Source organism: Oryzias latipes, chromosome 11 (genome assembly GCF_002234675.1).
Source record: "Oryzias latipes chromosome 11, ASM223467v1".
Taxonomy (NCBI): domain Eukaryota; kingdom Metazoa; phylum Chordata; class Actinopteri; order Beloniformes; family Adrianichthyidae; genus Oryzias; species Oryzias latipes.
In genome coordinates, this window is record NC_019869.2 from 27,530,518 (window position 1) to 27,545,141 (window position 14,624).

Sequence of the window (14,624 nt, forward strand, 5' to 3'; positions counted from 1 at the left end):
ACATTATTTATTTGAGGTACCAGAACAAATTTCCCACATGTGTGATCAATAAAGTTTTTCTGATTCTGAACTGTATTCCTAAACCATTTTATTCTCAACCTTAAAGATCGCAGGTTCACAAAGGAAGTTAACTTTCACAATATGCAGCTACTGAGTATCATTTAAGGTGTGTGTATATATATATATATATATATATATATATATATATATATATATATATATATATATATATATATATATATATATATATAAATTTTAACGCCCCTCTCACCCTCCGCGGGTGGTTTCTCCTCCAAGCTCGGGTCCTCTACCAGAGGCCTGGGAGCTTGAGGGTCCTGCAGTATCTTAGCTGTTCCTAGCACTGCGCTTTTCTGGACTGAGAGGTCTGAGGTCTTTCCAGGTATCTGTTGTAGCCACTCCTCCAGCTTGGGGGTTACTGCCCCGAGTGCTCCAATTACCACAGGCACCACTGTCACCTTCACTTTCCAGGCTTTCTCCAGTTCTTCTCTGAGTCCCTGGTATTTCTCCAGTTTCTCATGTTCCTTCTTCCTGATGTTCCCATCGCTTGGCACTGCCACATCCACCACAACGGCTTATATATATATAAGCCGTTGTGGTGGATATATATGTATATATATATATATATATATATATATATATATATTGAACTCTGAGTTGGTCAATCGAGAGATTAACAACTCTGAGTTTTCTGTTTCAGAGAAGCTGATCGGAGTTAGGTTAATCAATTCTGAGTGGACTGATTCGGAGGTAAGTGTGCACACCGCGACTATAAGAAGCCATTATCAATGGAGCGCAGATATTACGAGTCACCATGGCAACCGTGGAAAAAAAGAGGTCTGCGTATTTTTCGCCAGCTGAACTTGACGTGCTGCTGCAGAGATACAGTGAATATGAGCACATATTCCAGAAGAAAAGCAACACCGCTGCATCTGCAAAACAGAGACAGTTAGCGTGGGAAAACACAGCTGCTAAAGTTAATGCGCAAGTTTGTATTTAAATCATTGTTATAAAATATTGGCTGTAATAACTTCTTAAATAGCGTAAGATGTGAAATAAAAAATGGCGATATTTAGGTGTACTTTTGAAGTGTTATTCCTGGTGTAATTGCATGAAATGCTGCATAGTGTACAGAACCAATCTGGGGGAAAATGCATTTAACGTCGGTAATGTTTAGAGGACTTTTTCTATTAACCTTCCCCTCTTGCAAACGTTGGTCAGTTTAATATTAATACATGCAATTGTGTTTTTAAAAGTGAACTTTTGTCTACCCTTGTATTGATCAAGTGGTATAGGTTTATATGGGATTAAAAAAGTAAGCAGTGCTAGCAAATTGTGTTTCCAAAAAGTAATTGTTACATTAATCTAATTCAATGTCCCTGATTTCATTTTCATGTAGATGCAATCCTGCAGGAATAAAAGAACATGGCAGCAGCTAAAAATGAAGTATAAAAACATAATTCAATCAGGTCAAATATGAGCATGTCATGGATGTAGGCTTTGTTGACAATATTTGACATATGAAACATCTACATAGCAATATCTAATGTTGTTTTCATTGTATATATGTAATTGACTGCAACGAAAAACGGTAACGCTCAAACAAAAACGTATGGGGAAACGCACTCAGAGTTTACACTTAACCTTCTTTCTGAAACAGGCCCCAGGAAACTGTTAGAGTTGTTCCCTCTGTGGCTTGTCCTCTCTCCTCTCAGACCTGTTCAACCCTTGTGGGACATCGGAAAACCATGGCCAAGACATTAACATTTATGTACTGATCTATGCATGTCATCTCAGCAGGATGTGACAAAAACTAACAATGTGAACAGATCTCATCTGCCTTACAAAATACTACACCCCTTAAGAAAATAAATGGCTAATAATCACCACTGGTATTTTGTAAAGCTTCATTTTTTAATCTTTGACCATTAAATGTGTTTTGTACAAAAGACTGATGGTTTTGCAAAGATCTTTGAAACACAGAGTCAAGTGTTTTAGATTCTGTGAAATTCTGAACCACAATTCAGAGAAATTAAAATAACTGTTTTTTAAACTCCTCAAAAGACTTGAGGTGAGCTGATAGAGAAGTCACTGTTTTTGTGCAGGTGGCACTGAGAAATGGGAAGCAGACAGTGTGCCTGGGCATGTTGTCAATGCAATCATGGTCAAAATGGACAACTATTTTAAATGCTTCTCTTTCAGTTAACAGGAGATGTCTGTGAACCAGCTGGACAGCCTTTGCATCACACCAGGGACGTCTTTGGGGCCGGCATCTGGAAAGAAACAAAACCAGCAAAGTCAATTAACCAAAAAAAGAAGAGAAAAAATAAGATTAAAATTGTTTTCTTTACCTTCAAGAAGTTGTAGACATCCACTTCGTTGCTACCTCAGTATTCCTGCCTTTTTTGTTATGGCATGCATAACAACGGCCCTTATAGAAAACAACAGACATACAGCAATAGTCGATTTTAAAACCACCACCTAATTAAAAAGAAACTAATAATTCTATTGATGTCTAATACTGGAATAATTTTATGGGGAATAAAGCACGTTTTTGCTGGTCTGCTACAATTTACTCTGCTCTGATTCACTGATACCAGAATTCTGCCAGTCTGCATAGTGCAGACGCATACATACCCCGCTAGCATTAGTTCGGTAAAGTTAGAAAGATATTCACAGATTCGGACTTCCGGCCTCAATAACTCTTCCGATAAACGTTCAAATGTGCCAGCAAGTATCTAATTCCTTTTGTATTAACCCAGAGAGTGAACTACAATTTCACTTCAAAAGAAAAAAGATCGTTTTTTCACCTTTTGATCAAAATTGTTCTCTTCGAGGTGTAAATTCAATTCAATTCAATTAAATTTTATTTGTATAGCCCAAAATAACAACAACAGTCGTCTCGATGGGCTTCGAAGTAAAACATGAAATCAAAAGGATCACGAATACAAAGAGTTCAATAGAAAAATACTAAAATGAACTAACAAACTGACTAAGCTATACTGGCATCCCTGCCCTTAGACCCCCTTCGCGGTAAGGAAAAACTCCCAAAAAAACCGGATTCCGGAAAAAACGAAGAAACCTCAGGGGTGCCCACATGAAGGAGGGATCCTCCCCCAGGACGGACAGGCGATTTACCAGAACTCTTAGAGAAGAATTAACTTATCTAAATCTACAACTACATATATAAAGTCCAGCAGACGAGCTTCATCCAGCCGTGGTTGTGGGGACAGTCAAAGGCGCGAGTTGAGCCGGAGACAGGAACCACAGCCAGGTGTAGGAGCAGGAGCAGAGACGAGGTACTCGGTCAGGTACAGAGCAGAGACGAGCCAGAGATGAGCCAGAGACAGGATCCACAGCCAGGTGTAGGAGCAGGAGCAAAGGTGAGGTAAACGGTCAGGAACAGGAGCACGGATGAGCCAACTGGGGTCTGGAAGCACTCCCACTCCCCAGGAGGGGAGAGGAAAAGAGGGACAATACATGAATCACTGCACCAAACAGAGGCATGGAGAACTAAATGATAAATTATGATCAAGAATAGAGGAGAGGAAGGGTAGAAGTAAAAAAGGAAAGAGGACAGAACCCCAGTGCACCATAGTTACCCCAGCTTCAACTTCTAGCAGCCTTTTAAAAGAAATAGTTATTATTAAGTTTAATTTAAACAAACTAACATTAAGTTAAATAATCTCTGAATACTAACTAGTCTGACAATAAGCCTGTCCACAGAGGAATGTTTTCAGTCTAGCTTTGAATGTAGAAACTGAGTCGGCCTCTCTTACATGAGCTGGGAGTTTATTCCATAAGACAGGGGCTTGGTGGCTAAACGCTCTACCTCCAACCGTACTTTTACTAAATCTAGGAACCACAAGCAGTCCTGCATTTTGCGAGCGAAGTGTTCTGATTGGTTGGTAAGGGACTATGAGGTCCTTAATATAGGACGGGGCCATTCCATGTAAGGCCTTATAGGTTAACAGGAGGATCTTGAACTTAATTCTAGAATCAACTGGGAGCCAATGGAGCGAAACTAACACAGGAGTGATGTGATCTCTTCTGCTAGTTCCAGCTAACAATCTAGCAGCTGCGTTCTGAACAAGCTGGAGACTTCTTAAGGAACTCTTAGGACACGCTGCTAACAAGGAGTTACAGTAATCCAGCCTCGACGTAGCAAATGCATGGATGAGTTTTTCAGCATCACTCTTAGAAAGTATATTTCTGATCTTAGCAATATTCCGCAGGTGAAAAAAGGCAGTTCTACATGCCTGAGATATGTGAGCCTTAAATGATAAATCCTGGTCAAGTAAAACCCCAAGGTTTCTAACTGTGGAATTGGGGGCTATACTTATACCATCCAGGGAGACTATCTGAGCAGACAGAGCATCTCTGAGGTTTTTAGGACCAAGTATAATGACCTCAGTTTTTTCTGGGTTCAAGAGGAAGTAATTAATTGTCATCCAGGTCTTGATGTCACTGATGCAGGCGTTCAGTTTCTCTATCTGGTCATTCTGGTCAGGCTTCATGGATAAATACAACTGCGTATCGTCGGCATAACAATGAAAATTAATGCTGTGTTTCCTGATTATGTTTCCTAGGGGTAACATATAAAGCGTAAACAGGATCGGTCCCAAGACTGAGCCCTGTGGGACTCCATAGTTGACTCGAGTGCACTGAGAGGAATGGCCATTTACATTAACGAACTGATACCTATCGGACAGATAGGATTTAAACCACTGGAGAGCAGATCCTCTGATCCCTATGTCCTGCTCTAGTCTATGGAATAAAATACTGTGGTCGATAGTGTCAAAGGCTGCACTGAGGTCTAACAGGACCAGAATAGAAAGTAGTCCCTTTTCTGAGGCCAATAACAAGTCATTAGAGACTCTAACTAGTGCAGTTTCCGTACTGTGGTGAGGTCTAAACCCCGACTGAAAGTCTTCAAAGTGGCTGTTGTCCTGTAGGTGGCAGTAAAGCTGCTTAACTACAACTCTTTCTAGGATTTTAGAAATAAAGGGCAGGTTTGATATCGGTCTATAGTTGGCCAAGATGCTAGGATCCAAACTGGGCTTTTTCAGAAGAGGTTTAACAACTGCATATTTAAAAGACTGTGGCACGTAACCCGTTTCCAGAGAGGCATTTATCATTGTTAATATGGGATCATTAATTAGGGGAAAAGTTTCTTTAAAAAGTCTAGTGGGAATTGGGTCTAACAGACACGTTGAGGATTTGGAGGACGTAATAATTGATGTTATTTCCGCTTGATCCACAGCAGTGAAGCAGTCTAATGTTACAGAGGTTTCTATGGATGCCTCCATTTCTACCGCTTCAGCCTGTTCTGGGCTGATAGTAGGAATAACTTGATTTAACTTATGTCTAATATTTGAGATTTTACTATCGAAAAATGTAAGAAAATCATCAGAGCTGAGAGAAACAGGAACATGTGGTTCTACTGAGCTCTGACTGCGAGTTAATTTAGCTATAGTGCTAAAAAGAAATCTTGGATTGTTTCCATTCTCTGATATTAAGGTTGAATAGTACTGGCTTCTAGCTCTACGCAGAGCTTTTTTATAATTTAATAGGCTATGTTTCCAGATATCCAGAGACTGCTCTGAACCGGAGCGACGCCATTCTCTTTCCAACTTACGGGTTTCTCGTTTAAGAGAACGAGTTTCAGCGTTAAACCACGGTGCTACTCGGTTTTGTCTGACGAACTTAGGTTTCAAGGGGGCAACAACATCGAGTGTACTCCTGAGGGCTTGTAAGGCATCATTAACAAAGTGGTCATTTATATTAGGACTGATAATATGGGAGCTGGTCTCAGAGTATTTTCTCAGAATATCACTAAGTACTGGCTGAACTGTGTGTTTAAACTCAGACACAGAACGGTCAGTTAAGGTTCTTCTAAGTTGTTTCTTATTCACTGGGGCAGAAGGATGTTCTAATCTAAACTGGAAGGTAATCATAAAGTGATCAGAAATGATGGGGTTAAGAGGAAGGACACTCAGCTGGCTGATCTCTATACCATGGGTTAGAACAAGATCCAGGGTGTGCTTATGACAGTGAGTGGGTTCATTCACACTTTGGGTGAAACCAACACCATCTAATAAAGCTGCAAAAGCATTTCCTAGACAGTCACTGGGGTCATCAACATGAATATTAAAATCCCCTAATATTATAATTTGATCAGAATCTAAGACAATAGTCGATAGGAAGTCGGAAAACTCAGTTAAAAATTCTGAATATGGGCCGGGGGGGCGATAAATAATTATGAGTAAAACAGGTTTTCGAGTTTTCCTGTTTGGGTGACTTAAAGACAATATGATGCTTTCAAATGAATTATAAGCATTTTTAACTTTAGGACTGAGAAGTAAGCTAGACTGTGATATTACTGCCAAACCACCTCCTTTCCCTGAAATCCTGGATTTCTGATAGTTAGCATAAGTGGGGGGGGTTGCTTCATTCAATCTAACATAGTCATCCTGATGGAGCCAAGTTTCTGTTAAGGCTAAAAGACTAAGATTGTTATCAGTAATTAACTCATTGACTAATAGGGACTTGGAGGAAATGGATCGAATGTTTAATAAACCGCATTTAATGACATCATAATTCTGCTTGTGAGAACTGCTGTCTGTCACTTTAAGGTTTCTAAGACGCGCTCCTTTCATTTGTCTTTCAGCACATAAGCTAAAGCTAGGACCTGCTTGACTTTCCCTGCATGGGTTTTGCACCGGCACTAACCCTAAGGGAGGCTCAGAGGAGCGTTTTACACTGCTGCTCTGCGCCCGGGTCTCGTCTCTGGATTGTCAGGTTAACAGACTAAGGCTAGCAGAAATGTTTCTAGAAAGAAGAGCGGCACCGTCCCGGGTGGGATGGACGCCGTCTCTCCGCATGAGACCGGGCTTCCCCCAAAACGCGCTCCAGTTATCCACAAAACCAACGCCGTTTTCTGGGCACCATCTAGAAAGCCAGCGGTTAAATGATGAAAAGCGGCTGTACATTTCATCACTGACTAAGTTCGGCAGGGGACCAGAGAAAATTACAGTGTCGGACATCGTCTTAGCCAGTTTACACACCGAAGTTACGTTTAACTTAACCACCTCTGATTGTCTCCGTCGGGCATCATTACCGCCTGCGTGAATCACGACTCGACGGAACCTGGACTTACACTGAGCTAACATCCTAAGGTTCCCCTCGATGTCACCAACTCTGGCCCCCGGATAACACCTGACTGTACCCGCTGGGAGCTCCACGTTTCTAACTTCAGAAGAGCCTATAACCAGAGTTGAGTGTTCAGCGGGTGTGTCGCTGAGGGGGGAGAACCTATTACTAACGTGGAGTCTCGGGTGCTCTAAGTTTTTGCGTTTAGCACTATGTTTCCTCCCAACCGGTACAAACCCCTGACTGTCTCCCGGCTGTTGGGAGGGCGCTGGGGTGCTAGCTAAGTTAGCCCTGGTAGCGCGGCCCGCGCTACGAGTAACGACCTGGCTAGCCGGCTTAGCTTCCACTGTGCGGAGCCGCGCTTCTAACTGCTCCAGCCTGGCCTCCAAGTCTAACACAAGACTACACTTAACACACCTACCCCTATCTTCACTAAAGGAGGCAGGATCATCACTAAACATATGGCACATGGGGCAGGAGAGAGGAGGAGAGGCGGAAGGAGTGGTGGTGGCCATACTAGGTTCTAAGCTAAGGCTAGCGGTGTTTAAGTAAAGAGAAGTGGTTTATTTAGCAAAATGAGAAAAGTGAACAGCAAGCGGTTTAACAGTGGTGAATTCGCTAATAAAAGGTACTAGATGTGAATATTAACCCAGATAACCCTTAGAGTAAGCAATAGTAGTAAGGCTAATGCCAAACAAGAGGACAGCAGTCACACAACTAGCACTGGGAATAGCTCACCCGGAAATGACGTCACAGGAAGTGACGTCATTTGCAGACACGCAGCGAGCCGGCAGCCAAGGGACCGTCAACAAGGTGCAACCTCTGTGAAACACCATTCTATAAAAATCGATACTCTTTTGAAAAGTGAATACATCTCTACATTTATATGAACTGGTAATGAATATCTGTCAGCATATTCATGCTAAAATAATTATTTTATGTGTCTTTCTTTATTATATTTTATTGCACATATTTTTCACATTTATTAGAGACAAGAATCATAATTAAAGTGATCAATAGCTTTTAAAAATACTGAAGCTTCAGTCACCAAACTTTCTGTACTAAGTATTCATGACCTTATTGTCCGACTACAACAAAGACTTGGTCAGAAATTAACTTTGTTTATGTTTTTCTATTAGTCATATAGAAATATGGATCATATTCGGTCCAAAATCATCAATAGCTCTGAAGATACTAAAGCTACAGTCACCAAACTTACTGTACTGATTAATCATGACCTTATTGTCCGACTACGACAAAGACTTGGTCAGAAATGAACTTTGTTTATGTTTTTCTATTAGTCATATAGAAATATGGATCATATTCGGTCAAAAATCCTCAATAGCTCTGAAGATACTTAAGCTACAGTCACCAAACTTACTGTACTGATTAATCTTGACCTTATTGTCCGACTACAACAAAGAATTGGTCAAAAAAAATGCTTTGTTTATGTTTTTCTATTAGTCTATATGACTAATAGAAAAACATAAACAAAGTTAATTTCTGACCAAGTCTTTGTTGTAGTCGGACAATAAGGTCATGAATACTTAGTACAGAAAGTTTGGTGACTGAAGCTTCAGTATTTTTAAAAGCTATTGATCACTTTAATTATGATTCTTGTCTCTAATAAATGTGAAAAATATGTGCAATAAAATATAATAAAGAAAGACACATAAAATAATTATTTTAGCATGAATATGCTGACAGATATTCATTACCAGTTCATATAAATGTAGAGATGTATTCACTTTTCAAAAGAGTATCGATTTTTATAGAATGGTGTTTCACAGAGGTTGCACCTTGTTGACGGTCCCTTGGCTGCCGGCTCGCTGCGTGTCTGCATTTACACCTCGAAGAGAACAATTTTGATCAAAAGGTGAAAAAACGATCTTTTTTCTTTTGAAGTGAAATTGTAGTTCACTCTCTGGGTAAATACAAAAGGAATTAGATACTTGCTGGTACATTTGAACGTTTATCGGAAGAGTTATTGAGGCCGGAAGTCCGAATCTGTGAATATCTTTCTAACTTTACCGAACTGCTAGCATTGAGCTAGCTAGCACGCTAAAACAGGAGAACAATGATGATAGTTTGTCATGCAACATCTAACTTTCCAACATCTTTTTTCACTAGCAGCTACTGGTGGAGCTCCTCATCTGACTGTGCTGGTGTCCTCTGGTTAAATAAAGTACAAGTTTGATCGTTTAATATAGTAAAAGATATGAAAAACTTACCGGCACATTCTAAACTGTACTGTTGACGTTAGACTCGGTGTTATTCGGCAGCCAATGAGCTTCTGGATTTCAGGGATGTCCCGCCTCCCTTCCCCTTGACTGACATGTCGCTGTTTTTTTCTTTTTGTTTTTTTTTCTTTTTTTTTAACTTGTCCTGTCCAACAGCTGGGCAAACAGATGAGAGCTGAAGGCCTCTTGTGTTGGACATATTTTACTTTAACAAGAGGGGTTAATAATCTTCAGACAAACCAAAGGTATGTCTGAATAAACCCCTTTTGTAATTGAGGCCAAACTTTATTAATTTCAAACATGTTTGAAGATCTTTGGTGTTGGACCGGACGGAAAAGGAAAGAAGGGAAGATGAGAGAGGGATGTTAGAGAGAGGGGGGGTAGGGGGTGATAATAGGAGGGGAAGGGGGATAAGACCATGAAGCAGCATAAAGCAACAAGTTTACTGGTTGTTAATCACCATGGTAAGGCTCAAATGCAGTACAAAAAGGGCGGAGCCTGTCCACACACACACCCAAGTGTCAAACATACCTGCTAGCTGCAAAAATGTCCATCTGTCGACATGTACACAAAACGGATTGTGTTCACACGCATACTTATGCCTTAAAACCAACTAGTGTGAAACATTTCAGTCATTCAGTCACGCAAACTGCCAGTGCAAAGGTGAGCCAACACCTGTGCTCAGGTGAGTGCTCATGTTCTTCTAAAATGGATGGTGGAATGTGTAAAGAAGGAGGGAGAGCGCCCAGCCATCCCCACCCCAAGACCCCCACCGCAGCAGCAGTGGCAGCCGGAATCCCCCCAACGCCACACGGGAACCGGCAGGGAACAACCGCCGCCCGGGCGACCAAGCCCGCCACCCAGGCCAGGGCCAGCAGGACCGCCGCAAGGCCCCCAGAGCCAGAGAGCAGGGAGGCACGGAGGGAAAGAGAGCGCCGCCCCAGCCCAACCAGGAGAACAGCCCCCCCGCCGCGCCGGGAGAACCCAACGCAGGGCCCCACCGGAGAGGGACACCCACAGCCCCAAACGAGCACCCCACCACCACCCAGGAGTTCTGGGCATCCCCCCGCCCCAACCCCAGGTACGAGCCAGGACCCCCCAAGGGAGACCCGCTCCGCACTCCAGGCAGCCATCCGCCCGGCCCACGGTTGGTCCAGGGAGGAGCAAGGCAGTGGCCCGCCGCCCCCGCCCAGGAGGGGGGAACCCCGGGGAAAAAAGAAGGCCCACAAGGGGTGTTATAAATATGGCCCGACCAGGCTCGGCCACAGTTGGAAATTTGGCGGGACCCAGCACTCAGGAGCAAGGACCAGAACCCACCCCCCAGGTACACCAACACCCCCGGCTGAGATGTAATGTGAACCCCCCCACCGCGCGGAGAGAGCACCCCGGGCCCAGGAAGCCGGCACCCCGGGGACACGGCCGCCGTTGCAAAGGGGCCCGTACCCCCCACCAGGGAAGAGGCAGGGGACAGATGGTCCTAGGTCCCACCTTCCTTGCAAAATGTGTGTGCGTGTATGTGTGTTTAAGAGGGTGTGTGTGTGCATGTGTGTGTGTTTATGTTGGGATGTATATATTGAGGGGGGAGGGGTGTGTGTACTAAGGGGGGGTGCAGTTAAAATTGGCGGGTAGGGCACTAAGGGGACATCTCCTGATTACTCACAGTGATGTCCCCTCACCCTCCCCACCAAGGGGCCCTAAATGTCTAAGGTGCGGTTAAAATTGGCGGGTAGGGTGCTAGGAGGACATCTGCTGCTTGCTGGCAGTGATGTCCAAGCACCCCCCCTACCAAGGGCCCTACATGTCTAAGGTGCAAATAAAACCGAAAGAGGGGGGGCCCACTCCATACGGCAACCATAGGAGGGGGGGCCACTGCCTAGTAACCCCCCCCCCCCAAAGGCTCATCGCAGGCTAAGCCCCCCACCCCCTCACCCTATTATGAGGTTATATGAGGAAGGGGGTAAGTTGGGGACAGCTGGTAGACTGTCCCCCGGTGGTCAAACAGCTATCCCCCGCCCCCCCCCCCCCCCCCCCCCCAGCAAGGGGGCCAGGCCCACCCAGCCCAGGGGCCCCACCCCCGGAGGCGCCAACACCCCAGGCCCAGCACCACCCACCCCACACAGAGGAAGAGGAGCCAGAAAGCGCCGGCCCCCCCCGGAGCAAGCCCAGGCCCCCACCCCCAAACGCCGGCCCTAGAAGAGCTCTGGTCAGGCCTCGACGGGACCGAGGCAGCCAACCGGCCGGGGAAACCGCCGATGGCCTCAGCGGAGACCCCGACCCGTCAACCCCCCCTGCCCCGTACCAATAGTGCCCCCCCCCCCTCCCCCAGAATGCCCCCCCACAGGACAGGGCCGACAAGACCCCCCACCCCACCCACCCCCAGACCCCGCAGCCGAAGCGGATGACACCCAGAGCGCCCGGGGGCTCCAAGAGGGTTGTCCCGTCCCGCCCCAGAGCCAGGGAAGGGCTGATCCCAGCCCCAGGCGTAGATGGGAAGCCCATCCAGCGCCGCTGGGCCCCCCCCCCCGAGCAGCGCCCCCCGCCAACCTCCCCCCAGCACAGGCAAAGGGACCACCCCCCCAAGCCAAGCCAGAACACCCCCCCACCCCCCCACATGTCGCTGTTTTTACGTGTCGACAGGTTTTAGAATCAAAACCGCAAAAAATAAAAGCGCAACTCAAAAAATACTATTTCAAAATAAAATTGCAACTCAAAAACAGGATTTCAGAAAGGCGAGAAAACAAATCGCCAGCTGAGAAATAGGATTGTGCTTTGAGTTATAGCTTTTGGTTGCAAATTGTGGGTTTTGGTTCTCGATTTATGCATTTTGATTCGCAGATTTGGGGTTTTGATGCGCGGTTTTACTGTTTTGATGCGCAATACTTTAGGCGCTAATTTGACACGATAGTATGGTGGACACGATAAATTCTGCTTCATCTATTTGCTTAAAATAAGTAAGACATTTAGGTAACACTTTCTTTTACAGTACAGTACTTACAGTGTACTTAAGTGGTATTTACATGGTACTTATTGTGTAACTACTGAGTACTTTCAGGGTACTTACATGGTACTTTTTATGGAATTTACTGGGTACTTTTTTGTGTCTACTCTGTACTTACTGTGTATTTATGTGGTACTATTTGGTTCATACCTATGTGGTACATACTGGGTATTTATAATATTCTTAATGGGTATTTACATGTTGTGCAAAGGTGTCTTTTATGGTACTTACCACATGTAAGAACAAGGTAAGTACAAATAAAGTACCTTGACCTTTAGGTCTGCACTGGCTGCATGTTTCATAGTATTTACCATGCATTTACCAAAGAAACTACCCCTTAAGTACACTGAAACTGGACTGTAAAAGAAAGTCAGCCCTATTTCCACTCAACTACATGGTATTTTCATTACTAAATACTGGGTATGTTCACTTGAATATTACTTGGTACTTCCCCCTTAAGTACACTGAAACTGGGCTGTAAAAGCAAGTCAGCCCTATTTCCACTCTATTACATGGTACTTTCAGTAGTAAATGCTGGGTATGTTCACGTATTACCTTCCCGTACAGTGTACATACACACTTGGTTGTTCTGACCTCAACAAACGAGACAATGCTAACTTGTTGGTAAGGGTAAAGTAACTGCATTGTAAAAACATATTCTGGCCTGATTATTTCTTTTAACATGTGGCAAATGTAAAGAGAGACAGAGAGACAAGACAGCAGTGAAAACAACAATCTTTAATGATACACAGCTGCAGCATACAAAATGTCATCACAATGAAATTTGTTTTAAGTTCTCTACAGCATTCCAAAAACACATTATTGGCCTAAGGGTCGTGCTTTCTGTCCGTCAAAATTCTTTCAGCAGAGTTTGGTAACGGTGCAGGACTTCTTCAGGGATTCTAACTGCAAGAAAAATCACAATAAATGAACATAGAAAGCATAAAGACTTTTATAAAGTACAAAGTATATTTTACTTATTTAATCATTTCTGTAATGAGTTTGATAAATCTCTGTGAATTATTTATTGCTTTGACTGTAATGCTTGAAACTAATCAATTATCCTCATTTATAAACATGATGGATTATTCACAACTTTATATTTTAGTTACATGAACAAAAACAACAAAAAACAAAATAAAGGAAAAAAAATCAAAATTGCCATAAAAAAATCTAATTTGTTTAGACAAAGAATGACAAAAGTAATGTTTTAATTGGCAATTGCAGTGTGTATTTCTTCTTTATAAATATTATTCGCACCTACAATTTGCATTAGCATGAAAAACATGGCAGTGTAATAGAAAAGGAAAAAAAGAAATAAATTGGCAATTTCAAATTCAACACAGTTACTCACAAAAATATGTTTTAAATTAAATTTCACTGTTGGGTGGTATTGTTTTCTCTATCATATTTAAAAAAATAAATAAATAAAAACGGAGAAAGAAAAGAAAATGGGGAAAATGCAGTTAAACTCTTCATTAATGTAAATAATATGTCCACTTGGTGGATTTAGCTTAATTTTGCTTACTCTCCTGTGGCTTCACGGATTCGTCTGGGACGTCTTCTTCACCATAGCTGATCTAAAGCGGTAAAAAGACGGAAGTACGTCATCTTTATTTTAAATAAACGCCTTTCTTTGATTTTCCCAGAAAGACGTGCGTTCAAACGAGCACAGAACCACAGACTTTATTATTTAGGCTACGTGCTTGTTTTAAAGTGGCCCCTCTCCTGGTAGGTAACAACAATGTTTGTAGATTTTCATCACAAACTTTGAAAAGTTATACATATTGAAATAACTGAAATTATTGCAGTAAAGTAGCAGACATGCTCTTACGTCACGTTTCAAGCACAGAGAGAGCGGCTTGAAATCACGATGTTAGCTTCTTTATAAAGTTTGATCAGTTTAAATATTTACATATACGGTAATTTTTCCAATATTTAAAAAAAAACAAAAAGACTGGCCTACCTGCCAAATGAAGAGAAATTCAAACTGTTGCGCGCGCCTCGAGGCTCTCCGGATTAATGCACGTTCACCTTGGGGTAGTTATGCTGCATTCAAGTGCGCTGGGAATTTGCAACTTTGCTTGCCCCGACCTACAAAAACACACACTCGGGGTGTTTTTAGTATTAAAAGTAAATATTTAGCCTTGTTGTTTTACATATTTTCCTGACATTATATATTAAAACAAATTCACGTTTAGAACAATATTTAAAAA

The 14,624-nt window shown here is 42.9% G+C and overlaps 1 long non-coding RNA gene across 1 annotated transcript; it reads right to left on the minus strand.

Annotated features, from left to right (window-relative positions):
- Positions 1–1,649: 1,649 nt before the first annotated feature.
- Positions 1,650–9,513, minus strand: LOC110013420. Its single transcript, XR_002874207.1, has 3 exons — positions 9,402–9,513; positions 2,370–2,449; positions 1,650–2,291 (listed from the first exon to the last, which is right to left on the minus strand). It is a non-coding gene; the product is annotated as an uncharacterized LOC110013420 (long non-coding RNA).
- Positions 9,514–14,624: the final 5,111 nt, after the last annotated feature.